Below are 27936 nucleotides of genomic sequence, written 5' to 3' on the forward strand. Positions count from 1 at the left end.
TGGGAGTCAAGGAGATCAGACTGTGACCTTCTATAATCAAGGGGACGGAGAACTTCTCCTGCCCGGGCGGTGGATTCAAGACCCAACGCCGTCCGAGGTTGCGTTTGGCTGGATATATAAGTCCAAACTCGGGCACGTGTGCATACACGCACTATTTTTTCTTTTTTTAATTTCATTTTTTGGTTTGGTTCTTTTCTTCTTTACCATGGGACAGTCCAAGTCCACTCCGTTGAGCCAAACTTTGAATCATTGGTCAGAAGTAAAAACAAGAGCCCAAAATTTGTCTGTGGCTGTGAAAAAGGGACAGTGGCAGACTTACTGCACCTCTGAATGGCCAACATTTGGAGTAGGCTGGCCACCAGAGGGCACTCTAGACCAGGCAATTATTTCGTCCATCAGAAGAATTGTTTTTCAGCCGGGGCCCGGATCTCATCCGGACCAGGTCCCTTATATCGTAGTATGGGAGAATCTAGCTTCCGATCCTCCCTCGTGGCTGAGGTCTTGGTCCCGGCCACCCCCCTCTTCGTCCCCTTCGTCCTCTCACATATTGGTAGCGCAGGAGTCCCGGACGGAGAAGAAGACAGTCCCTAAGATTTACCCCGACATCGAGGGCCCTCCTGAAGAAGATAGGCCACCCCGTCGACACCCAGTGCACCCCCTCCTTATCAACATGACACTGACAAACCGGAAGGCCCCGCCGCAGGGACCAGAAGTCGCCGAGGGGCCAGCCCAGAGGGGCCTTCTTCCGTCCCCACCTTCCCGCTCCGAGCTTATGGCCCCCCTGTCGATCCCCCAGATCTACAACCCTTGCAGTATTGGCCTTTTTCCTCTGCTGACCTTTATAACTGGAAAACTAACCATGATCCCTTCTCTGAGAATCCTTCTAGCTTAATTAACCTCATAGAGTCTCTGATGTTCTCCCATCAGCCCACGTGGGACGACTGTGAACAGCTTCTACAGGTTCTTTTCACCACAGAGGAGAAGGAGCGGATCCTCCTCGAGGCCCGGAAACATGTCCCAGGGCCAGATGGGACCCCTACCCAGATGCCCAACCTCATTGATGCCGCCTTTCCCCTTGACCGCCCACCTTGGGACTACAACACAGCTGAAGATAGGGAGTGGCTGACCACATACCGCCGGGCTCTGGTGGCAGGTCTCAAGGGGGCAGCTCGTCGCCCCACCAATTTGGCTAAGGTAAGAGAGGTACTCCAGGGACCCACAGAGGCCCCTTCTTTGTTTCTAGAGAGACTTCTAGAGGCATACCGGAGATACACCCCCTTTGACCCTATGTCAGAGGGACAACAGGCAGCAGTAGCTATGTCCTTTATAGGCCAGTCCTATCCAGATATCAAGCGTAAGTTACAAAGATTAGAGGGCTTGCAAGATCTTACTGTAAGAGATTTAGTCAAAGAGGCAGAGAAAGTGTGCCATAAGAGAGAGACGGAAGAAGAGAAGAGAGAGAGAGAGAAAAAGGAAAGGGAAGAGAGAGAGGATGAGAGAGATAGACGCAGGGACCAGAATTTGACTCATATACTGGCCGCGGTAGTACCTGAAGGAAACAGAAATGTAGGAAGGAAGACAGAGAACCTGGGCAACCCACACAACCGAGATAAATGGGCCACACCGAACTGGAACAGGATGTTGGACAAAGACCAATGTCGCCTCTGCAAGATGAAAGGACATTGGGCCAGGGATTGCCCAAACTCGAAGAAAAAAATGCGAGGTCCTAAGACCCTAGCCCTGAGAAATGAAGATGACTAGGATAGTCGGGGCTCGTATTCCCTCCCCGAGCCTAGGATAACTTTAGATGTGGAGGGAACCCCCGTGGATTTCCTAGTTGATACGGGGGCGAAGTTTTCAGTTCTACAACACCCTATGGGGAAACTTACAAACAAGACCAGTATAGTAGTGGGGGCAACCAGCACGAAAATACACAAATGGACAACAGCCCGCCGAGTTTACCTAGGGACCGGCCGAGTATCACATTCTTTTCTAGTGATCCCTGAGTGTCCCACCCCCTTGCTCGGAAGAGATTTGCTGACCAAGATGAATGCCGAAATACAGTTCTCTCCAGACGGACCCCAAGTGAAATGGCACCCCTCCAGGCCAGTATGGACTCTAACTTTTAACCTGGCTGATGAATATCGAATACATGAAAAAGGTAACAAGATGGACAACCCCCAATGGTGGCTTTCAAGGTTCCCTGAGGCCTGGGCGGAAACAGGGGGAGTTGGGATGGCTTCCCAAGTACCCCCCATAGTGATTACCGTCAAGTCAGGTGTCACCCCTATCACCGTATCCCAGTACCCTATGAGCAAGGAGGTGAGGGAAGGGATCCGGCCCCACATAAACAAATTTTTACAGTTGGGCATCCTAACCACATGCCGGTCCCCCTGGAACACCCCACTGCTCCCAGTGAAGAAGCCGGGAACACAAGACTACCGACCTGTCCAGGACCTGAGGGAAGTTAATAAACGGGTAGAAGATGTACATCCTATAGTGCCTAATCCCTATACCCTCCTTAGCTCTCTGCCACCGAAGAGGACATGCTATACCGTCCTAGATCTTAAGGATGCTTTCTTCAGTCTGAGATTACATTCCTCTAGCCAACACCTGTTTGCCTTCGAATGGAAGGATCCAGAGACGGGACATTCTGGACAATTGACCTGGACCAGACTGCCACAGGGCTTCAAGAATTCACCTACCCTCTTTGATGAGGCCCTACATTGGGACCTGACGATTTTCAGGACCAATAACCCACACCTGACTCTTCTTCAATACGTTGATGATCTACTTCTGAGTGCTGAAACCCAAGGTGAGTGCCAAAAAGGAGCTGAACAATTACTATCTGAATTAGGCCGTTTGGGATACCGGGCGTCAGCAAAGAAGGCACAGCTGCGTCGCACCGAAGTGACCTACCTGGGCTACATCCTCCGAGATGGAAAGCGGTGGCTCACTGAGGCCCGGAAGAAGACTGTGCTCCAGATACCAACACCTCAAACACCTCGACAGGTGAGAGAATTCCTAGGCACTGCCGGGTTCTGCCGACTATGGATTCCTGGGTTCACTGCACTGGCTGCCCCACTCCACTCCTTGACCAGGTCAGAGACTGAGTTCCAGTGGAAGCGTGAGCACCAAGCGGCTTTTGATGCCATCAAACAGGCCTTATTGACCGCACCCACTCTGGTCCTACCGGACTTAACCAAACCTTTTATGTTGTTTGTGGACGAGAAGGCGGGGGTGGCGAAGGGAGTGTTGACCCAGACCTTGGGCCCCTGGAGGCGGCCCGTGGCATACCTCTCTAAGAAACTGGACCCAGTGGCTAGTGGCTGGCCATCCTGCCTCAAGATCATCGCGACAGTAGCCATTCTGGTAAAAGACTCTGATAAACTAACATTAGGCCAGCCAGTGACGATCATAGCCCCACACGCCTTAGAGAGTGTCATCCGACAGCCCCCTGACAGGTGGATAACCAATGCCCGCCTGACTCACTACCAGAGCCTCCTGTTAAATGATAGGGTCTTGTTTGGGGCCCCCGTCATCCTGAACCCAGCCACGTTGCTCCCTGAGGCAACAGAGCAGAAACCAATACATGTGTGTGCTGACATCCTGGCTGAGGCCTCTGGTGTCAGGGAGGATTTGACTGATGTCCCCCTGCCAGGCTGCCCTTCCTGGTACACAGATGGCAGCAGTTTTCTGGTGGAAGGAAAAAGAAGGGCTGGAGTGGCAGTGGTAGATGGGAAAAGGACTATTTGGTCCAGTGGACTACCAGAAGGCACCTCAGCCCAGAAGGCAGAATTAATAGCCCTCACTCAGGCATTGAGACTGGCTGAAGGAAAAAATATTAACATCTATACTGACAGCCGCTACGCCTTTGCCACTGCCCATGTACACGGGGCCATCAACCGGCAGAGAGGACTCTTGACGTCCACAGGAAAAGAGGTCAAAAATAAAGACGATATCCTCAGCCTCCTAGAGGCTGTACACCTCCCAAGAAAGGTGGCCATCATTCACTGTCCCGGGCACCAGAGGGGACAGGATGCTGTGGCAAAGGGCAACCGTATGGAGGACGCCACTGCCAAACAGGCCGCACTTGGGGCTGTGATCCTGCCGGTAGTAGGTAAAGAGCTCCCTCCAAACCTGAGAGACTCCAGTTTTCAATATACCCCAGAAGAATTAGAAGAGTTTCACCGTTCAGACTGGATCCAAGGCTTCTCTCCTTACGGTGTGGCAGAGACAACAGACGGCAAACAAGTTCTTCCAGACCAGCAAGGACGTGAGTTCGTTGCTAATCTCCATCGTCTGACCCACTTAGGTACGAGAAAACTGATAGAGCTCGTGAAGTCCTCTGAATACCACGTCCAGAGACTGCCAGACATAGTTCAAGAGGTTGTACAGAGTTGTCAAGCATGTGCCCTTGTCAACTCCAATAGACCCCCGTCTCTCCATGGCAAGAGGCTCAGGGGAGATAGGCCGGGGGCTCATTGGGAAATTGACTTTACAGAAATAACTCCAGCCAGATATGGTAACAAATATCTATTAGTGTTCATAGACACCTTCTCAGGTTGGGCGGAAGCATTCCCTACCCGCTCGGAAACAGCTCAAGTGGTGGCTAAGAAGATACTGGAAGAGATCTTTCCGCGGTTTGGACTCCCTAAGGTAATCGGGTCTGACAATGGACCTGCTTTTGTTGCCCAGGTAAGTCAGGGGCTGGCCAGTCAACTGGGGATTAATTGGAAATTACATTGTGCTTACAGACCCCAGAGCTCAGGACAGGTAGAAAGAATGAATACAACCCTAAAAGAGACCTTAACTAAATTGGCCTTGGAGACCGGCGGGAAAGATAGGACAGCCCTCCTCCCCTTCGCCTTATTCCGTGCTCGGAACACTCCTGGGAGGTTTAAGCTGATACCATATGAGATCCTATGGGGCAGCCCGCCCCCTATAGGTGAAGTTGGGGGGAGTACACGATCCTGACCCCCCTCTTTCTCAACCCCTCCTTACCCGCCTCAGGGCTCTTGAGATTGTCAGGCTCCAGGTGTGGGACTTGCTGAAGGAGACCTACTGGACGGAGAGCCCCGAGATCCCCCACGGTTTCCAGGTTGGAGATCTGGTTCTGGTCAGACGTCATCGAGTCGGCAACCTTGAACCTCGCTGGAAAGGACCCTACTCGGTTCTACTCACCACCCCAACCGCTATAAAGGTTGACGGAATAGCCGCGTGGATTCACGCATCGCACGCCAAAAGAGCTCCCAAGACTCCTGAAGATGAATGGACTGTGGAAAAGACTCCTCACCCTCTTAAGCTTCGCCTTCGCCGCCGTCTCGTCCCGGGTGGGGACATCGAATAAGGATCCACATTCTCCCCAGCAACTAACTTGGCAGGTTTTCTCTTCAACCGGAAACCTGGTGTGGTCCGTCACCGGTAAACATCCCCTCCGGACCTGGTGGCCACCACTGTACCCGTCCTGGTGTAAGCTGGCTGCGGGGGCACCAGGGTGGGGCTTAGAGGCTCTGGCCCCTGACGAGGTAAATGACATGCTAGATTTTTCACCACACATGTACACCTCCCCACGGTTCGGAGGACCAGGAGCCGCGCGCGCTCCACCCCCGAAACCCGATGCCGGCTGTCGGACTCCTGGGGCTAGGACAGAACTAACTAAGACCCCCTTCTATGTTTGCCCAAAGAACAGGCCCCTTAGATCTGATATGTGGAAGTGTGGGGACGAATCACGTTTTTTCTGCTATTATTGGGGCTGTGAGACTACCGGGCAGACAGATTGGAATCCCACGTCTACCTGGGGTTCTATAGATGTCAAGTGGGCTAAGAACAAGGTCGCCACCCTTAACATTACCTTTACTGAAGTGGGGAGAAAGTATACCAAACACTGGCTCCAGGCCCGACGCTGGGGGCTGCATCTCTACGCGGCTGGGCCAGATCCTGGAGTCCTACTAGATATTAGACTCAAGGTGGAGCCTGTTAGCCCCAAAGTTATAGGTCCTAACCCCGTCCTCAAGAACCAGAGACCTCTCGCTAGGGCCAGATCTAAAGTTACTACTACGCTAAAACCTGAGACTTTTGCGCCCACTGGGGATACAACCACACAAGATCACCTGGCCTCCCACTTACCCAGTGCCCAAGAACGTATGTTTAAGTTGATCCAGGGGACTTTCCAGGCTTTGAACCACTCCAACCCTAACTTGACTACAGAATGCTGGCTCTGTCTTTCAACAAGCCCCCTTACTATGAGGGAATAGCAACCTACGCCAATTTTACAAAGGAAACAAACCCAGAAGCCTGCCTCCACACCGACAAGCCCAGATTAACCTTGACTGAACTATCAGGAGAAGGGACCTGCGTAGGTAAGGTTCCTTCCACCCACAGCCATCTATGTCGATATGTATTCCCCGTCAACATTTCCCCCAGCATGACCTCTTACTTAATTCCTCCCCCAGGGTATTGGTGGGCCCGCAGCTCTGGCCTCACTCCCTGCCTGGCTGATTCAGTGATCAATAACATTTCAGATTACTGTGTTATGGTCCAGTTGGTCCCGAGGATCTATTATCATCCTCCCGGAGAATTCCTGTCTTTATATGAACATACCCCTAGAATCAAAAGAGAGCCTATCTCGTTGACTGTGGCTGTACTCCTAGGCTTGGGGGTGGCTGCTGGGGTAGGCACCGGCTCTGCTGCTTTAATCACTGGGCCACAACAATTACAGCAAGGCCTAACAGCCCTAAATTCTGCTATCTCTGAGGACATTGAGGCCCTGGAAAAGTCCATTAGTCATCTAGAAGAATCCCTAACCTCCTTGTCAGAGGTCGTGCTCCAGAACAGAAGAGGGTTAGATTTATTATTCCTAAAAGAAGGAGGATTGTGTGCTGCCCTGAGGGAAGAGTGTTGCTTTTATATTGATCATTCGGGGATTATTAAAGACTCTATGGCTAAACTTAGAGAAAGGTTAGATAAGAGATGACGAGAACGAGAAGCCACTGATAGCTGGTTCCAAAGTTGGTTCAATAAGTCCCCATGGCTCACCACCCTGTTGTCTGCCTTAGCAGGTCCCTTGATGATTCTGCTCCTCCTGTTCACTTTAGGGCCCTGCATTATTAATCTTGACCTTTGTAAGAGAGCGGATTAGTGCTGTACATGTCCTTATGCTAAGACAACAATATCAGGCTGTACGAGGTGACGAGCCCCTAGATGCTGAGCCTGTTATGTAGTTCCAAGATTTGAACTACTCACAAGAAGAAGAGAGGAATGTAGAATTAGAGTTTCATAAAGGTTACTCATTGTCAGAGTCTGGATGTGCAGGGCCGGACTTGCCAAACCAGCTATCAGCCATCTGTAGCCACCCCCTCCTCTTCCTTCACCCCCCTGAGTGAGATAAGCACCCCTGCCCAAGTTGCTGGGCTGCTAGATCGCACGTACTCCTTGCTGATGTAATTTCACACCGAAAGTAACTGTGCACCATTTGAATTGGCCAATCATGTGTAACATCGAGAATGCCCCTAACCTCCCCTATATAAACCCCCGAGTTTGGAGGCTCGGGGTCGATTCCTCTGTCTCCTGTATCGACCCAGGATCCCGCTAATAAAGCTACCTCTTGCTGTTACATCAAGACCGGCTACTCGTGATTCCTGGGGGCACCTCATCCTGCGATCGGAGCGAGAGACGCAGCTCCCCGTTTAGGGGTACGCTCTTTCAGTGGGTCCTCCCCAGCGTCCAGAGAAATGCTCTGCTTGGAGCCTGTGCAAAAGTCCCTTCGTAGACTCTATTTCATACCAGAAAATATTCAACTCCCGGAGTGTGCATGGTCCCCATTTAAAGTTTCTTTCCAATAGCCTGGCTATATTCATGAGGCCAGTTTCAGTGTATGGTCTGTCCTATGACACCTTCCCTCAGTTTCCCAAGAATATGACTCCCAGAGAATCTCGGGCTCCTGAAATGATAACGCTGTGGGGCCTTTTGGTCCCGTGTGGAAGTAATAATCACACAGTACCAAAGGGAGAGAGGTTACCCAGCATCTTTCTCCCTCTTTGGGCTCTACTACTGTCTTGGGTCCAGCACTTCTTCCAGTTCTTTAGAATGTCTGTTATTGAAAGTACAGTGAAAATTTTCTAAGCCTCTGTTTCCTGCAGTCTATAATAAGTTCCCTCTTAGTGGGAGCAGAGTGCTGCCTCAAATGCACTTGTCTCTTGTAGTTCTGAATTTGACTTTCTGTTTTGACCAAGTTAGCTCAGTCAGTCAACAGGGTCTTGAGGGAGAGAGTAGGGATTGAAAATAAAAGACAATTAGACAAAACTATAACATGACTCCAGCTAGTGCTGAGGCTGAAGAAGCTTTACTTTTTCTCTGTCTGCTTTTATATCAATCTAGGTACATTCAGTTCTCAGATCAAAGACACAGTGTTCAAGCAAGGCAAAGTAGAAAGAGATCACACCAGGTAGTAATCAAACAGAGCAATAAGCAAAGCCCCTGGAGTCCCTGGTTCTGGGGATTATCAGGATTACCAAGACAAAAGGAAAGTCACACATTCCTTAGCTGTGTTTACCTTGATCCTTGCAATAGCCCAAATGTGAATATTCTTATCTGAGCCTGCTTCTTGAGCCCAGTGACAGGTACTTGCCAAAATTTCTATGAGAGGCACCAAAAGCTCTCCACACTGTTTTATCCTATTTTATCAACTTCTCTATTTCACTTTTCGTTTTGTTTTGCTTTGCTTTGCTTTGCTTTCCTTTGCTTTATTTTGAAACGGAGTTTCTCTGTGTAGCCTTGGCTGTCCTGGAACTCTGTAGACCAGGCTGGCCTAACTCACAGAGATGCCTCTTCCTCTGCCTCCTGAGTGCTGGTATTAAAGGTACACACCACCACCATCCAGCCTCAGTTTTCTAATTAAAGCAGAAATATATGGGTACCATTTTCTTCTCCTAGTAACTGCCTTTTTATTTTTCAATTTCCCACAGATGATTTCCTAGCAGCTCTAACAAACTATACCTGAGTGTCTTCTACCATCTTACAAATCCCTCCCAACTACTTCTACCAGTTACAGAAAACCACCAAGCAAGACTAGGAAACCACAGTGGTCAAGTAGTCCCCACAGCCAGAAGCCACAGCTGCCGATGTTCTGGACTCACATTGTGTCTATGAGAATCTGCCTGTAACTGATACTGAGAACCTCAATGCTGTGACCACAGCCTAGGATGACTGCCAATGTTATTGTGGGGGAAATCCCATGTCTCTATAACCATGTGTGCCCACCAGGGAAACCAGTGCCTGGCCTTGCTCCTATTCTACTGTATTTGTTTGATGGAATCTGAATCTTATCCAGGAGTTTGATGGCAAAGGAACCTGGAAAATGCAGTTTTAGCTTCACCGTTTTTGTAACATAGAAAGAGATAGCATTAAGAAGACAACGTGAATAACAGGCACCTACTCACCTTGCCTCTCCCACCCTCAGTATGTACAACTAGAATGGCATTATTATTATCTCAAAGTGTGTAAAAAATACTTTATCTTGCTTTTTGGTTTATCGTGTCTACATATATGGCCATATGTCTGCAGTAGTGTATATGTGTACATAATCTTATAAAGACAGTAAAATTAATAGTGATTTCAAGCATGGGTTCTAGAATTGGGCTATGGTCAAAACCTCTGTTCATGTGATGTGGGGTATGTGTTCCTACACATCTCTCAGAGATCGCTCCCACCTAGAAAGTAAATGTGAGAACACTTCCCTCAAAACATTGTTGTGAAGCCTGAATCAGACAGTGCATGAACTAGACTTAGCATAGTGCTTGGCTTGTGATAGCTATTTACTAAGTCATTGCTCTTTTTGTTTTGTGGTAGCAGAAGATCTACTTGGTAAGGTCAGTATGATCTTGTATGATCTTGGAGAGTCAGACCATTTTTCTGGTATTGATTTGTTGTCTTTTTAGATAAAACCTAATCTACAATGTGAGTTTGTAAAGTTATAGTCTTCCAAGTACATTCATGGAGAAAATGCATCACAAAAAAAGTTACTTAGGGGTGTGTGTGTGTGTGTGTGTGTGTGTGTGTGTGTGTGTGTGTGTGTCTGTTGGCATGCATGGAAGCCAAAGGATAATTTTGGGTGTTGTTCCTCAAGAGTTATTCACTATTTCAATCTTAAAAACTATCTATTTTATTCTAATTTATGGGTGTGTGTGTATGTCATACATGTGTGGGTACCTGGGGTTGGGCAGAAGAAGGCAACAGACACATGGAGCTGGAACCATAGGCAGTTGTGAGCCATTCATTGTGGGTACTGGGAACTGAGCCAAAACAAGAGAAAGTGCTCTGAACTGTTGAGCAATCTGAGCCATCTCTCCAGTCATGTTGGGGTTCAGGAGTCATCGCAGAAACCATAGAAATACCAATCTCAATCAGACACGGATAGTTTATTGAACGCCAAGCTTAATGCTGAGAGATCAGGATCCTAGCTCAGAATTCAGGCACTGAGCCATGGCACTGAACATCCTTCTTTATCAGCTTTTAAAGGAATAAAAATCCACAAAAACCAAGCTCATTTTCAGATGCAGGAAGTGCTGCCTGGTGGTTGACTCTGACTCAAGTCATTTGAGACATAACAGTTCATAAAGGCTTTGTGGGATTTCTTAAGATTGTCAATCATATCAAGGAATGTGATCAGTATGACCTTGCTCTGAGTCAAGTTATTTCTCTGTGTCAATGACTGGCGGGCTTATTGAGCAACTATATGAAATAACTGGCAGGCATGGAACAAATGGTTATAGCTACGCTTTGAGATCAATTATTTAAAACGTTCAGATTGTGTGTGTGTGTGTGTGTGTGTGTGTGTGTATACATATGTTGACTTAATTGTGCCACTGCACAATATGTGGCAGTCAGAAGATAACTTGTGAGAGTCATTTTTTTTCCTTCTTCAATGTAAGTCCTGGGGAGTGAATGATCTGCTGAGTTATGTATTGCATGTAATTTTTAAAACATGCTTCCTTCTTGCCTGGTGCCTTGGCCCTCCCTCTGATCTCTCCCAGTTCCCCTAGCCCCAACCCCAGAGCTGCTGTCCAGTACTCCACCAGCCCCTTTAGGTTAGCTTCTCCAATCCACCAGCTATTGTTCCAGCTTCCTTCCTTTTCCTGCCTACCTTAGCTCCATGGAAGAAAAACACTAGACAGCTTATTATTTCAAAACTAACCAAATGGCACAATTGCTGAGCTCTTAATCAGTTAACCTATTTCAGCCAACCGTTTCCAGCCTCCCAAGATCTTACATGGCTGTAACCTGCCTCCTGTTCCAAAACCTCCCCAAAAGCCCCTCCTTCCCTGTTTCCCTTCTGTTCCTCCTGGGACCTGGAAGTCCCACCTTTACCTTCTCCCAGCAGTTGGCTTTCGCCTTCTTTATTGACCAAATCAAGAACAATTAAGGACCTAGATTTTAGTATCAGCTACTTCTCCTGCCAGCCTAGGTTAATTGTTTGATTTATTTATTTATTTATTTATTTTATTTTGGACCTGGGCTCAGGTCCAAAAAAGAAAGCCACACAAAAAACACAAGAAATACAGATGCAGACACACACACACACACACACACACACACACACACACACACGGGGGGGGAGAGACAGAGAGACAGAGAGAGAGACAGAGAGAGAGAGAACCTATAGAAACAAAGTCAGAAACCATAATATATAAGCAAAAAAAAAATCATAAGAAGAAAACAAACAAGTCCCAGAATAACAACAGCAGCAGCAATAACAATACAACAATAACAACAACAACAACAACAACAACAACAACAACCCAGACAATGCATTCTAAGGCAAAACAAAACCTAGGATCCTCCCACATTACCACTGAACTCATTTTGTTTAAGTCATCTACTGCTGGGCATGGGGCCTGCCCTTAAGTGTGGTGTTGTGTACCCAATGAGATTCCATTAGAGGGAACTAATTTTTCCTCTTTTAGTGGTTAAAGGTTGGAGGGAGCTTCCAGGTAAGGGATGGAGGCTTGTGTCTACTTCCCCTCTCAGCACTGGAACCCCATCTGACTTAGACTTATGTAGGCCCTGTGCAAGCTGCTACAGTCTTCCTAAGTTCTTACATATGTCTAGAAGGCCTTGGATTTTGCCTGGCTCTTACAATCTTTCTGTCTCCTGCAGAATTCTCTGAGCCCTGAGGGGAGGGATTTGATGAAGACATCCCAAGTAAAATTGAGACTTGCAAGGTCTCTTACTCTGCACATTATCCAGTTGTAGGTCTATGTATTTCTTCCCATATGCTGCAGAAGGAAGTCTCTCTGATGCTGTGAGCCACCATGTGTTTGCTGGGAATTGAAACTCAGGACCTTTAGAAGAGCAGCCAGTGCTCTTAACCACTGAGCCATCTCTCCAACCCAGTCTCTCTGATGATGACTAAGTGTAAAACTATTCTATAAGTATAACAGAATGCCATTAGAAGTCTTTTTTATTTTTTAAGTGAGATAGGGTTTCTCTGTGTAACAGCCCTGACTGCTATGGAACTTGATTTGTAAACCAGGCTGTCCTTGAGCTCACAGAGATCAGTCTTCTTCTGCCCTCCCAAGTGCTGGAATTCAATGCATGTGTCATTATACCTGGCTATATTGGTGCATTCTTTTAGCAGAGTAGTAGTATTTGGTTTTCCCTTTGGTCCATGGCTGGGTGATATTGAACACATCTCCAACACTGCTTGGTAGCCAATAACCTGAGACTATGTAGGCCATGAATCTAACAGAAAACCAAATAGTCCCAGGTGCTTGGCTATAAAGTAATATTGGCTATGAGTTCTATGTCGTGGAGTGGGTCTTAATTCCAGACAATTGGTTGGTTGCTCCCACAACTTGTGTGTCACTACTGAGCCATTGTATCTTACAGACAGGTCACCATTGTAGATAAAAGAATATCTGAACCATTTTAAACTGTGAGAGATGATACTGTTTGAAAAGCAGAACTATAATCAACTTTTATAGAAAAAATAACCTCATGATCCCGAAATTATGCCTGTGACTCTTGCTTCCTATACATGTCTGTCTATAGAATAATAACTTATGTTGATATATGCTGTTTTCCATTGAAATTACATAAAGGGAATAAAGAGATTTTGAAGGTGACCTTTTATAATGGGATAAATTATGTAATGTCTCAAAAGTGAAGCAAATAAATGCAAATGGAGCCTCTCATAGATGACAGAAGTTTCCATCAACTGTTCTCCCAGTCTTTAAAAAGTTGCAGTTGTGTGTGTGTATGTGTGTTTCTGTGTGTGTGTGTATCTGTGTGTTTCTCTCTCTCTCTCTCTCTCTCTCTCTCTCTCTCTCTCTCTCTCTCTCTGTGTGTGTGTGTGTGTGTGTGTGTGTGTGTGTGTGTGTGTGCCTGGCATGGTATAAATGTGCAGGTCAGAGGAGTCAGTTCTCTCTTTTATCATGTGGATTCCCAGGGATTGAATCCAGGTCATTGGTCCTGGTGTCAAGAATCTTTACCTCTTGAGCAATCTCTTGGGTCCTATTTTGATCTCCACCCCTCATGTTCAGGAAATTAGAGATTTTTATTAGCTACAACCAGCTGATATAAGGGTAGAAGGAAAGGGGGGGGCAACTCAAACACAGAAAAGATTTCACAAACCTGAGAAGATACAGCTACTGAAAACAGCAAGGATGCTTTTTCAATGCCTCTTACAAATCACCAGTGGACGTGCACAGTGGTTGCTACGTGATTGGATGTGTTGGAGGCATACAGTAAATTCCTCATCCTTCCATGCTATTGGGAAAATTCACACAGTTGTTAAAGCACAGAGCAGATGAATCTCCTGTTTTCCTTTTTGGCTGGCAGTTTTTTTGCTTGGTACCTGTCTGATCTTTCTGGGAACTCTTGGATCTAGTGCCAACTGGCCGCCATAAAAGGCCTTCCCCTTAGGGAGCACAAACAATCACTATGTTTTTCCTGGTGGTGGTGATGCGTGCCTGTAATCCCATCCCGGCATTCTGAGAAGGGGAGGCAGAAGCATGAGTTCCAGTCCAGTTTCAGCTCATATAATGAGCTGGGATACGTGAGATCCTGCCAGATATATGTACTACATATATCAAAAGGGATAATATGTGTATATATATATATATATATATATATATATATAAAGTCAGTGCTTTAAATAATTCTCTTCTTGGTGCTCATTGTGAACCCTATGTGTGGCGTTACAACTTTCTCTTTGAGACATATGTGTCAGTTCAGGAAGTGTGTGGCTAGAGATATAAGTGATGTATAAATGCTGCATATCAGTTTGTTCTCTGCTGAGTGACAAGCACGCAGGAAGCTGCACTGACCTGATGCATTAGTGTAGAAGGTCAATTTCAGTGAAAAAGAAGTGTAGGCTAAATTAACTAATTCATATTTTTGTGAATTAACTAAATTTCTAAATCATATTTATATGAAAACGAATTTAGCTGGACTATGGAGTAAAATGATTGTGAATACAAGAACTAAAAACATTAAAGGAATTTTTCTCTCGCAGATGGCTTCTTTGGGCTGTAATTCTTGGCTTTTTAAGAGTTAAAAAAAGTGCTCAGTTGTGCATTCTGTCAATCTTGGCAACACCAGAGAAACACTTAGAGTCTCATTTGATAACTAAAGGGGGGAAATGACATCTGGTTTGGATTCATTCATCTTCTTCAGTTTAATTTTGGATGCTTCTTAACCAGGGAAAAGCCTAGGATGGTCTATGACCCTAGCATTTTTGTTATAACCAATCAACATGTGACCCAAGCAAGAGAGTTAGTCTCTGCCCCTTGACAATATAGAAACATATTTTTAATATTAGTTACATATTTTTATATGTGTGCATGGTATGGTGGTGGTGATGGTGCTTGTGTGTGCGAGAGTGTGTGTGTGTGTGTATATATGAGTATGTGTTTGTATGAGTACATTTTTGTTTATGTGTGTGCTTGTGTGTATGTGTGTATGAGTGTGTGTGTGTGTGTGTGTGTGTGTGTGTGTGTGTGTGTGTGTGTGTGCATATGCATGCCATGGCAAGTGTGTGGAGATCAAGAAAAACTCTGTGGGGTCAGTTCTCTCCTACCTTTATGTGGGTCTCAGGGATGGAACTCAGCTTGTCGGGTGTTTGCAGCAATTGCTTTACCTTTGTTGAGCCATTTCATCAGCCATCACAAATGCATTTTCAAAGAAAAAAGGAGGAACTATGAATAGCCACCTTGCTTGCCTCTCAGGTTATTGGAAAGACTAAACATAGTAAAGGCTGTGCACAGAACTGTGAAGTGATGGACAGGACGGTAGAAACAAAGACTAGAATCCAGCCCTTCAAAACACATTGGTGATTGAAAGGCTGGCATAGGGATGAAGAAATCTAATTTGAAGCTTGTGGACTGTTCTACTTATTGATATGCCCTGAGACTTATCAAGCTATTTGTCTTAGTTAAGGTTTCTATTGCTGTAAAGAGACATCATTACCACAGTACCTCTTATAAAAGAAAACATTTATTTGAGTATACAGTTCAGAGTTTTAGTCTATTATTATTATGTTGGGAAGCATGGCGTCAGGCAGGCAGACATGGTGCTAGAGTAGGAGCTGAGAGTCCTTGACCTGCAGACAGCAGGAAGTAAATGGAAGAACTTCTGAGACTTCAAAACCCACCCCACATTGACACTTCCTCCAACAAACCACATCAACTCCAACGAGGCCACACCTCCTAATAGTGCCAGTCCCTATAGCCAAACATTCGAACACATGAGTCTACGGGGGCCATTCCTATTTGTATCACCACTGCTGAGCTTTGCACTTTTGCTTGGCTGCTGGCTCCCTTCTAATTCAGGCTGTTGGATGACATTCTTCTTGTTGTCAAGGAGAATGGGTAAGAACAGGAAGGACTCTTCTGAAATCCAGCAGACACCATGAGGAAAGTCAAGCCTGCCAGTGTGAGCAACCAGAGTGGGATGTGAGTGTTGGGTGCTGTGCTAGCCGTTTGCTCCCTAACATTCCTAGGCATGTCACTGGGATGACATCAGGAATGGTGGACATATGCCTTCTCCCAATTTATGGAAGACAGTGTTAAAGCTTAGAGACACTGATGCTGTCTCTTGTGTAGTCTGCCAATCTTCTACCCCAGCCCAACTTATGACTCAGTTTTTTCTGGTCACTATGCTGGCTAGTTCCTATCAACTTGAAATAATCATAGACTTGTATATAAAGTGGGAATATTAATTAAGTAATTGACTCTATCTGATTATCCTGTGAGCATGTCTATGGGGGTATTTCCTTGATTATTGGTTGCCCAGCTCATTGTGGGTGATGCCACCCTTGGTCAGATGGTCCAGGATTTGTGTAAGAAAGCAAGCTGAGCTAAGTATGAAGAGGAGATCAGTAAGCAAACTTCCCTCCATGTTTCCTGCCTCTGCTCCTGCCCATCATCTCTCCATGATGGATAATTATCAGGATGCATGAACTGAATAACCCTTTTCTCACTAAGTTGTTTTTGGTCATGGGTACAAAGCAATAGAAAGCAAGTAGGATAGTCACCTATCCCAAGAGGTTTAGAGACCTCTCCCAAACGATTCTTTGGTTACATGAGATTTCTTCAGTAGGCTCTAGAATCTGTATTGTTGACAAAAATATTTTTTGATGGATTGAAAACACCATGAGGAAAGGGGCTATTTATTTTACCTCTGTGTGGTTGGACATTTGAAATGCCATGGTATATTTGAATAGGAGAATGAACAAATACAGGAGTGAAAAGGTTAATAACTTTTAAAAACAGCAAGTCTTCAGATGACAGTTCACCTTGTCTTGTGACTCCCTACAGCTTCTTAGCAAATCATTAAGCTCCTCCCACCTAGACAAGGGCCAAATATCACTGAGAAAAGAAAAATTTGAAAGGGAAATTTATTCAGACTCTCTTGGCTCTGGCCCAGTTCACCCTGTTGAGATCATAGTTGAGCCTCACTCTGAGAAACTCTGTGGTAGACCAGTGTCTCGTGAAGACAATGTAATTTGAGTCGGAACCTATGAGCTAAAATCAGCTCATCTCTTGGTGATTGCTTTCCATTCTCCCATAGCTAATTTCTTACTAGTGAGTCCTAAATGCTCTCTACAGAATCATCAAATACTCTGCAAGCTGTGCCCATCTTAGAAAAGCTTTTGATGGATCCTGAAGCATTCTTTTCTGGCTTGTCCTTTCTTTTAGAAAGGTCAAATACAATTCTTATGCTAGGGCATGGATTTCAAGGTCAACTGGGACAGTTACTGTCTCAACACCACAGGCCAGGAGAAAATAACACTTAACTGAATTCTGGGTGCTTAGCTGAAGACAGTCGTTCAGGAAAGCATGTGCTAGGACAATAGTTCTCAACCTTCTAATGCTGTGACCCTTGAATTAAGTTAGTTCCTCATGCTGTGGTGATCCTTACCTGTTGCCATGGTAATAAAGGCTGAAATCTACCATTGACCAGATAGCCTTCTGAGCTTGCGAATTATAGAGGACTCCCGTCAGTGGAAGGACTACCCATTCATTGATGTTGTCTGGGGAGTTCAACCCTCTACCTTGGCACACAGACACCTCTACTTGCAGAATGTGGTGTAGCCTTGGTTAAGATTACAGGGTCTATTTCCTTTCTCCTGATAAGTACACGATCAGTTAGTACCTGACATTTCTGAAATGCTTCCCCACGCTAATGAGGCATTTTGGCACTGTAAGCCTTCAGCCAATGACCTTTGCCCATCCTATATATCCTGATATAAGCCTTGAATTATCCCAAGTAAAGTGGAACTGTCTCCCTGCAGTTGGTCCCAGTGTCTGTGCTCCCTTTGATTTGTGGACCAATATCAGCTGACGATCCATGAGGGAGGGTCATAATCACTCATAAAATTATTCTTGTTACCACTTTGTAACTAGTAGCTAACTTACTACTGTTTTGAATTTTTTTATCTTTATTAACTTGGGTATTTCTTATTTACATTTCTATTGTTGTTCCCTTTCCTGGTTTCCAGGCCAACATCACCCTAACCCGTCCCCCTGCCCCTCCCCTTCTCTATGGGTGTTCCCCTCGCCATCCTCCTGACATTACCACCTTCCCCCCAACAATAACCTTCACTGGGGGTTCAGTCGTAGCAGGACCAAGGGCTTCCCCTTCCACTGGACCTCTTACGACGCTATTGATTGCTACCTATGAAGTTGGAGCCCAGGGTCAGTTCATGTACAGTCTTTGGGTAGCGGCTTAGTCCCTGGAAGATCTGGTTGCTTGGCATTGTTGTTCATGTGAGGTCTCAAGCCCCTTCAAGCTCTTTCAGTCCTTTGTCTACGTCCTTCAACGGGGGTCCCGTTCTCAGTTCAGTGGTTTAATGATGGCATTCACCTATTTATTTGCTGTATTCTGGCTGTGTCTCTCGGGAGAGATCTACATCTGGTTCCTGTCCGCCCACAATTCTTTGCTTCATCCATCTTATCTAGTTTGGTGGCTGTATATGTATGGGCCACATGTGGGGCAGGCTCTGAATGGACATTGCTTCAGCCTCTGTTCTAAACTTTCCCTCTCTATTCCCTCCCAGAGGTATTCTTGTTCCCCATTTAAAGAAGGAGTGAAGCATTCCCATTTTGGTGATCCTTCCTGAGTTTCATGTGCTCTCTGCATCTAGGTAATTTGAGCATTTGGGCTAATAGCCACGTATCAATGAGTGCATACCATGTGTATTTTTCTGTGATTGGGTTACCTCATTCAGGATGATATTTTCCAGTTCCATCCATTTGCCTATGAATTTCATAAAGTCATTGTTTTTGATAGCTGAGTAATATTCCATTGTGTAGATGTACCAAATTTTCTGTATCCATTCCTCTGTTGAAGGGCATCTGGGTTCTTTCCAGCTTCTGGCAATTAAAAATAAGGTTGCTATGAACATATTGGAGCATGTGTCTTTGTTATAGGTTGGGGCACCTTTTGGGTATGTGCCCAAGAGAGGTATAGCTGGGTCTTCAGGTAGTTCAATGTCCAATTTTCTGAGGAACCTCCAGAATGGTTGTACCAGTCTGTAATCCCACCAACAATGGAGGAGTGTTCCTCTTTCTCCACATCTTCGCCAGCATTTGCTGTCACCTGAGTGCTTGATCTTAGCTATTCTCACTGGTGAGATGAAATCTCAGGGTTGTTTTGATATTCATTTCACTTATTACTAAAGATATTGAACATTTCTTTAGGTGTTTCTCAGCCATTCGGCATTCCTCAGCTGTGAATTCTTTGTTTAGTTCTGAACCCCATTTTTTAATAAGGTTATTTCTCTCCCTGCAGTCTAACTTCTTGAGTTCTTTGCATATTTTGGATATAAGGCCTCTATCAGTTGTAAGCTTGGTAAAGATTGTTTCCCAATCTGTTGGTTGCCATTTTGTCCTAACAACAGTATCCTTTGCCTTACAGAAGCTTTGCAGTTTTATGAGATCCCATTTGTCAATTCTTGATCTTAAGCCATTGGTGTTTTGTTCAGGAAATTTTCTCCAGTGCCCATGTGTTCGAGATGCTTCCCCACTTTTTCTTCTATTAGTTTGAGTGTATTTGGTTTGATGTGGAGGTCCTTGATCCACTTGGACTTAAGCTTTGTACAGGGTGATAAGCGTGGACCAATCTGCATTCTTCTACATGCTGACCTCCAGTTGAACCAGCACCATTTGCTGAAAACGCTATCTTTTTTCCATTGGATGGTTTTGGCTCCTTTGTCAAAATCAAATGACCATAGGTGTGTGGGTTCATTTCTGGGTCTTCAAATCTATTCCACTGGTCTATCTGTCTGTCTCTGTACCAATACCATGCAGCTTTTATCACTATTGCTCTGTAATACTGCTTGAGTTCAGGGATAGTGATTCCCCCAGGAGTCCTTTTATTGTTGAGGATAGTTTTAGCTATCCTGGGTTTTTTGTTATTCCAGATGAATTTGCAAATTGTTCTGTCTAACTCTCTGAAGAATTGGATTGGTATTTTGATGGGGATTGCATTGAATCTGTAGATTGCTTTTGGTAAAATGGCCATTTTTACTATGTTAATCCTGCCAATCAATGAGCATGGGAGATCATTCCATCTTCTGAGATCTTTAATTTCTTTTTTCAGAGGCTTGAAGTTATTATCATAGAGATCTTTTACTTGCTTGGTTAAAGTCACACCGAGGTATTTTATATTATTTGGGACTATTATGAAGGGTGTCATTTCCCTAATTTCTTTCTTGGCTTGTTTCTCTTTTGTGTAGAGAAAGGTTACTGATTTATTTGAGTTAATTTTATACCCACCCACTTTGCTGAAGGTGTTTATCAGGTTTAGTAGTTCTCTGGTGGAACTTTTGGGATCGCTTAAGTATACTATCATATCATCTGCAAATAGTGATATTTTGACTTCCTCTTTTCCAATCTGTATCCTTTTGATCTCTTGTTGTCTGATTGCTCTGGCTAGAACTTCAAGAACTATATTAAATAAGTAGGGAGAGAGTGGGCAGCCTTGTCTACTCCCTGATTTTAGTGGGATTGCTTTAAGTTTCTCTCCATTTAGTTTAATGTTTAGTTTAATTCTGCACTGAACCCATCTGGACCTGGGCTCTTTTTGGTCCAGACTGCTTCTATTTCGTTAGGAGTTATGGGGTTGTTTAAATGGTTTATCTCTTCCTGATTTGACTTCAGTACCTGGTATCTGTCTAGGAAATTGTCCATTTCCTGCAGATTTTCAAGTTTTGTTGAATATAGGCTTTTGTAGTAGGATCTGATAGTTTTTGAATTTCCTCTGATTCTGTAGTTATGTCTCCTTTTTCATTTCTGATTTTGTTAATTTGGACAGACTCTCTGTGTCCTCTGGTTAGTCTGGCTAAAGGTTCATCTATCTTGTTGACTTTCTCAAAGAACCAACTTTTGGTTCTGTTGATTCTTTCTATGGTCCTTTTTGTTTCTACTTGGTTGATTTCGGCTCTGAGTTTGATTATTTCCTGCCTTCTATTCCTCCTGGGTGTATTTGCTTCTTTTTGTTCTAGAGCTTTTTGCTATGCTGTCAAGCTGCTGATATATGCTTTCTCCTGTTTCTTTCTGTAGGCACTCAGTGCAATGAGTTTTCCTCTTAGCACAGCTTTCATTGTGTCCCATAAGTTTGGGTATGTTGTACCTTCATTTTCATTAAATTCTAAGAAGTCCATAATTTCTTTCTTTATTTCTTCCTTGACCAGGTTATCATTGAGCAGAGCATTGTTCAATTTCCATGTATATGTGGGCGTTCTTCCCTTATTGTGGTTGAAGACCAGCTTTAGCCTGTGATGGCCTGATAGGACGCATGGGATTATTTCTATTTTTCTGTATCTATTGAGGCCTGTTTTATGACCAATTATATGGTCAATTTTGAAGAAAGTACCTTGAGGTGGTGAGAAGAAGGTATATTTTTTTGTTTTAGGATAGAATGTTCTATAAATATCTGTTAAGTCCATTTGCTTCATGACTCTTAGTCTGTCTATGTCTCTGTTTAATTTCTGTTTCCATGATCTGTCCGTTGATGAGAGTGGGGTGTTGAAATCTTCTACTATTATTGTGTGAGGTGCAATGTGTGCTTTGAGCTTTAGTAAGGTTTCTTTTATGTATGTAGGTGCCTTTCTATTTGGAGCATATATATTTAGGATTGAGGGTTCAACTTGGTGGATTTTTCCTTTGATGAATATGAAGTGTCCTTCCTTATCTTTTTTGATGAGTTTTGGTTGAAAATCAATTTTATCCGATATTAGAATGGCTACTCCAGCTTGCTTCTTCAGACCATTTGCTTGGAAAGTTGTTTTCCAGCCTTTCCCTCTGAGGTAGTGTCTGTCTTTGTCCCTGAGTGTGTTTCCTGTAGGCAGCAGCATGTAGGTCCTTATTGCATATCCAGTTTGTTAATCTATGTTTTTTTATTGGGGATTTGAGTCCATTGATGTTGAGAGATATTAAGGAATAGTGATTGTTTCTTCCTGTTATATTCGTATTTGGATGTGAGATTATGTTTGTGTGTTTTTCTTCTCTTTATTTTGTTGCCAAGACGATTAGTTTCTTGCTTTTTCTAGGGTGTAGCTTTCCTCCTTGTGTTGGGCTTTACCATTTATTATCCTTTGTAGTGCTGGATTTGTAGAAAGATATTGTGTAAATTTGATTTTGTCATGGAATATCTTGGTTTCTCCATCTATGTTAATTGAGAGTTTTGCTGGATACAGTAACCTGGGCTGTCATTTGTGTTCTCTTAAGGTCTGTATGACATCTGTCCAGGATCCTCTGGCTTTCATAGTCTCTGGTGAGAAGTCTGGTGTGATTCTGAGAGGTCTGCCTTTATATGTTACTTGACCTTTTTCTCTTATTGCTTTTAATATTCTTCCTTTGTTTTGTGCATTTGGTGTTTTGACTATTTTGTGACCGGAGGAGTTTCTTTTCTGGTCCAATCTATTTGGAATTCTGTAGGTTTCTTGTATGTTTATGAGCATCTCTTTCTTTAGGTTAGGGAAGTTTTCTTCTATTTATTTTGTTGAAGATATTTACTCGTCCTTTGAGCTGGGAGTCTTCACTCTCTTCTATACCTATTAGCTTTAGGTTTGATCTTTTCATTGAGTCCTGGATTTCCTGTATTTTTTGGGCCAGTAGCTTTTTCCGTTTCACATTATCTTTGACATTTGTGTTGATGATTTTTATGGAATCTTCTGTTCCTGAGATTCTCTCTTCTATCTCTTGTATTCTGTTGGTGATGCTTGTATCTGTGGCTCCTTGTCTCTTCCTTTGGTTTTCTATATCCAGGGTTGTTTCCCTTTGTGCTTTCTTTATTGCTTCTATTTCCATTTTTAATTCTTTCACCTATTTGATTGTGTTTTCCTGGAATTCTTTCAGGGATTTTTGTGATTCCTCTCTATAGGTTTCTAGTTGTTTATTTATGTTTTCCTGCATTTCTCTAAGGGAGTTCTTCATGTCTCTCTTGAAGTCCTCCAGCATCATGATCAAATGTGATTTTAAATCTAGATCTTGCTTTTCTGGTGTGTTTGCATATTCAGTATTTACTTTGGTGGGAGAATTGGTCTCCGATGATGCCATGTAGTCTTGGTTTCTGTTGCTTGGGTTCCTGCACTTGCCTCTCACCTTCAGGTTTTCTCTGGTGTTACCTTGCTCTGCTATTTCTCACAGTGGCTAGACCTTCCTATAGGCCTGTGTGTCAGGAGTGCTGTAGACCTGTTTTCCTGTTCTCTTTCAGCCAGTTGTGGGAACCGAGTGTTCTGCTTTCAGGCATGTACTCTTTCCTGTCTACTGGTCTTCAGCTGTTCCAGTGGGCATGTGTCCTGAGTCTACCAGGCAGGTCGCTTGGAGCAGAAAAGTTGGTCTTACCTGTGGTCCCAAGGCTGAAGTTGCACCTTGGGGGCTGCTTTTGAGCTCTCCGTGAGGGCAGCAATCAGGAGGGCCTGCGCTGCCTTTCCCGGTGGCCCCTGTTCACCGGGGTCTCAGATGGCATTAGGTGTTTTCCTCTGGAGTCAGAAATGTGGGCAGAGTGTAGTCTCTTCTGGCTTCCCAGGCGTGTCTGTACCTCTGAAGGTTTAGTTCTCCCTCCCACGGGATTTGGGTGCAGGGAGCTGTTGATCGGGTCCCTTCAGGCCTGGGCGGTATCTCCTGTTTTGAATTATAATGTAAATATTTTTGAAGATAGAAATTTACCAAAGTGGTCACGACCCACAGGTTGAGAACCACTGTGCTAGGGTGCATCACTGTGATGCTTTTAAGTTATGGACTTCTTTTAAATCCAAACTCAGGGTGTGCCTGTCATTAATTTCCCTAACCTGTGTCATGATTTCACCTGCACGAGGAGGAGAGGCTGATAGCCAACAGCAAAAGGGCTGCAAGTTCACCTCTACCAGTTGGTAAATTATGAAGGGCCAATTCGTAATATCCTTGGCATGGTTACCATGGGTAATCACCACCTCTTAGGTGTGGGTGGGAAACAATGTGTTGAGGCTTGAACTTCCAATGTGATCAGTATCCACTCTATCACAGGGCTGGGCCAGAGTGTTGGTTCATTCCTTACAAGCACTTACTTGGTATGGCTGCATGCCAGCCTTGATAATACATGTTCTTATAGCTGACCAATGTGAGCTGAATGACCCCACAGTTCCAAATATCTGTGATAAGCTTGTGAGAGTCACTATTGCTGTGATAAAATACTGTGAGCAGAAGCAAATTGGAGAAGGAATGGTTGCTTTGGCTTATGAGTCCACATCGCTGTTCATCATAGAAGAAAGTCAGGAACCTGGAGACAGGAACTGATGCAGATGCCATGCAGGAGTGCTGCTTAGTGTTCTGCCTAACCTGCTTTTTTTATTAGAACTCAGGACCAGGTTAATAGAAACTAGGCCCTCCCACACCAATCACTAATAATGAAAATACCATACCGGTTTGACTAGAGCCTTATCTTACAAAGTCATTTCCTCAATTGAGATTTCCTCTTCTCCAATTACTCTAGTCTGCATCACATTGACTAAGACCAGACTGTTCACTATTATGATGAGCATAATATGGAGGCAGCTCTAGATATCACTGCCTCAAAGGCTGCTCTGATTCTGATCTCAAGGTTTAGTCTCTCTGCATCACCTCTTACTAGCCAGGAGCTCCATGAGGGTGGTGTCATGTATGTTACTCTCAGCAGTCATCCCACACCACACAGCAGACAACAGACCCTTAGGACTCAAGGGACAGTGACAAGGACTTACATAGAAAGCCTTACAGCACATTGTTGGTCTTGTGCCTTCACTGATTTGCACTTCATTGAAAGAAGCATGACAAAGACCTTCCCTCGGTGTCCCTGTTGGTCCTGGTCACTCCTGCTCACTATTGCCAATTCGGTTAAACCTGGCTGTTTCTACTTGGCCTTGTCACCACTGCTGAATCATGTTTTCTATCCCAACACTATAAAACTGGCCTACTGATATATTCCTGAAGTATTTGTGAGTGGACCGAGCTGCAGCTACTGAATCCTGTAAACTGAACTGCTGGTTTCCAGACAAAGCAAATTGGATTTGCTCCAAAGAACAATTTCTAAACAAGTCCACTTCCCTGTATCCTAATAACCTTTCTTCTCCATTACCTCTGATGGGTGGTGGGCTAGAAGGGAGGTTAAAGCGATTAAAAATCCCCCATTAAAAGTAGGCTTTAAAAAATTCAACCCTACAGACCTTCACAGCTCTGTGGAATGGAGGTGAATGCTTGTAAACAAAGTGGTTTTGCCAGAAGATGAAGTGAATGAATGGTTCTCTGGGTCAACTGTGTGTGACTAAGATCTATGTGCCCAAATGGCACAAGGAAATCCCTCATTTGTATAAGTAGCTCAATAGCAGCATGAGTTTAGGCTAATTTCATATCTTCTAAGGGTCTTATATTCTGATGTATGTGTGACACTTCCTTCCCTTGGGAAACCTTCCTAAGGTATGCAGCAGGGAGTGTCAGATCAGGGTGGGACAGTAGCACCAGTCTTTCCTTTATTCCTTTATTTTGACAGGAAAGATGGTCAAGAGCCATCCTTCTCTACCATCTGCCACAGTGTGAACACAGCTCCACATCTACTGGAGATTTTATTCCTGGTTCAGCAGTGTGGGAGGTGGTAGTTAAGAGGCATTTACAACATTAGCATGGAGCCTTCATGAATGTATTCATGTTGATTAGAGGAGGCTTGAGGCTATGAGTGCAAGTTCTCCTTAGTGTTCATGTTCACTTGTCTTCCTGTCCTGTACCATAGGAACCATGTTGAACTTGCTTTCTTATCTTATACAACTATAGGAATTCAATGTCCATTTTTTATAGATTACTCATTTCCTAGGACTAGTGTGGGGCTCCTCCCCACATACATACATACATACATACATACATACATACATCATCACACAATTAAGTAAATAAATAAACACAGTGGTTTTTATTGTACATAGCTTTACTTCTAGTACTTAGGAAGGAAAGGCAGGCAGATGTCTGTGAGTCAAGGCCCGCCAGGTGTGGGCACATTGAGTTCCAGGCTAGCAGTACTATATAGTGAGATATTGTCTCAAAGGAGAAAAAAGTTTCCTTATCTTCAAGCATTCTCTTATGGAGGTATAAAATGAACTACATAACCACTGGGAAGAGTGCCATTCCTTTGATGAGCATCTCGAGGTGTAAGGGTCCATGATTCCCTGGAGAATGATACCCCAGACTGAAATAATATGTAAATGTAGAGTGTTTTATTCTGCAGAAGTCCAACTGGATAGATAGAAAGACAACCAAGTGAGCTTGCAGACTTGTTTTAAAGCACATTGGAGTCTGGAGTGGATGAGTTTAATCTTACATAGACTAAGATCTCTAGGCATTCTGGAATCATTACCTGGGTGTGGAAGCTGGTAACTGTGGTTGAGGAATGCCTGAGTAGGTGGCCTTAGTTTGCTCTATCTCTAGGCATTCTAGAACTATTATTGGGTATGGAGCCTGGATCCTGGGGCTTTTTCTATCAGTAATTGACTTGCCTGGACTTGCCAGGTTCTTTGGCCTGGTCTCTTAAACTGCCAATTGGAAGCCTATCATGGAATCAGCCTAGCCTTCTCAGTTCCCCCTTCAGTTTTGGGCCATCTCAAATCCTTGAGATGTTTAATAAATTTGTTCCTTAGCAAACCTAAGTAAAGGGACCACACAAGTCAAAGCAAACACTAATAGGATCTGTCTTGTAGTCTCTTTCTGACTAAGGCCATGGATTTCTTTGACCACTCCTAAGTGGTCAGTGTAGAAACAACATTCCTCACCTAAGGTTCCATCGAGTCCTCCCTGCTGGAGGAACAGCAAGTCTAGGCCTCTTCTGTAAGACTATTTCTGCCAGGGAGGACATGGAATCCTGCAGGGCTGAGAAGGACTTTTCTATCTCCTGTATGTCTGATTCTATCATCATTTGTGGGGCTTTGTAATTTGTATCTTGGAGTATTAGGCTTAGGTCCCTACACTAGCATCTCCAGCCAGCTCTATGCCAAGAAGAGAACATAGGTACACAGCAGAAATGGCCACCCTTTTAACCCAGTTGTTTGGAGGTACTAGCTGGTTGATGACATCCTCCCCAGAGTAATAAATCACTCTGGGTAAAAGCTCTATTAGAACAAAAACAATCCTCAGTTGCATTTACAACCAGGCCATAAATTCATGGAGTAAGCCCCAAGGTACAACAAGCCCATCTAGCATTCTCTGGGGCAGCATGTATCCTATAACAACAGGGGTTACAGTATGATTGCAGAAATGGGAATAGGCTATGGCTACCTTACTTCTATTGCAGAGTCCATGTCTGATAACCATGGAAAGAGGAATTAAAAACTGGCAATCCAACCAGACCTCTTGCCAGCCACTGTGAACTTGTTGCATCATGCCTTACAGGTACCCTAATAGTAAGGGGACTGGTGCAGCAAGATGTAAGCAGCAAGCAAGCATGATCAGGAGCACTAGAGTAGCAGTTTCAGCGATTGATAGTGTGTGGGGTGACCTTCCATCCTTCCTGTGTCAGTTTGTATGGGAGTCTTCTCTACTGGGACCTCAACTGCTGGATGTCCTCTCTCTTGGCAGGTTTAACATGGGAGTGGTATATCCATGTCCTGATTCTGTCTACCTTAACAGCCATGGGTGTGGTCAGGATTACGGTGTGAGGTCCTTTCCAGTGAGGTTTCAGAGTCTTGTGGTTATGTCTCTTAATCTCTTAATCCAGACTTCACCTGGTTCAAAACAATGGGGGTTAGGGGAGGAGCAGACTCATAAACCTGGCAGATAGCAGGCTAGAGTTGCTTCTGGACCCTATGGAGGGCATCCAAGGATTTTAAAAACTGGGGCCAGGTGTTCAGGGCCCTCCTGCACTCACTTCTTGTTGCCTGTTGACTTTGGGGGCATTGCAGTCCAGACTGAACCCCAGTGTGGGGAGTGGGCTACT

The 27936-nt window shown here is 44.5% G+C and overlaps 1 pseudogene; it reads left to right on the forward strand.

The window, feature by feature from the left end:
- Positions 1-205: 205 nt before the first annotated feature.
- On the forward strand, positions 206-9619 carry LOC102555832 (uncharacterized; annotated as a pseudogene).
- Positions 9620-27936: the final 18317 nt, after the last annotated feature.

The sequence above is a fragment of the Rattus norvegicus genome, chromosome 1 (genome assembly GCF_021556685.1).
Source record: "Rattus norvegicus strain SHRSP/BbbUtx chromosome 1, alternate assembly SHRSP_T2T, whole genome shotgun sequence".
Lineage (NCBI taxonomy): Eukaryota > Metazoa > Chordata > Mammalia > Rodentia > Muridae > Rattus > Rattus norvegicus.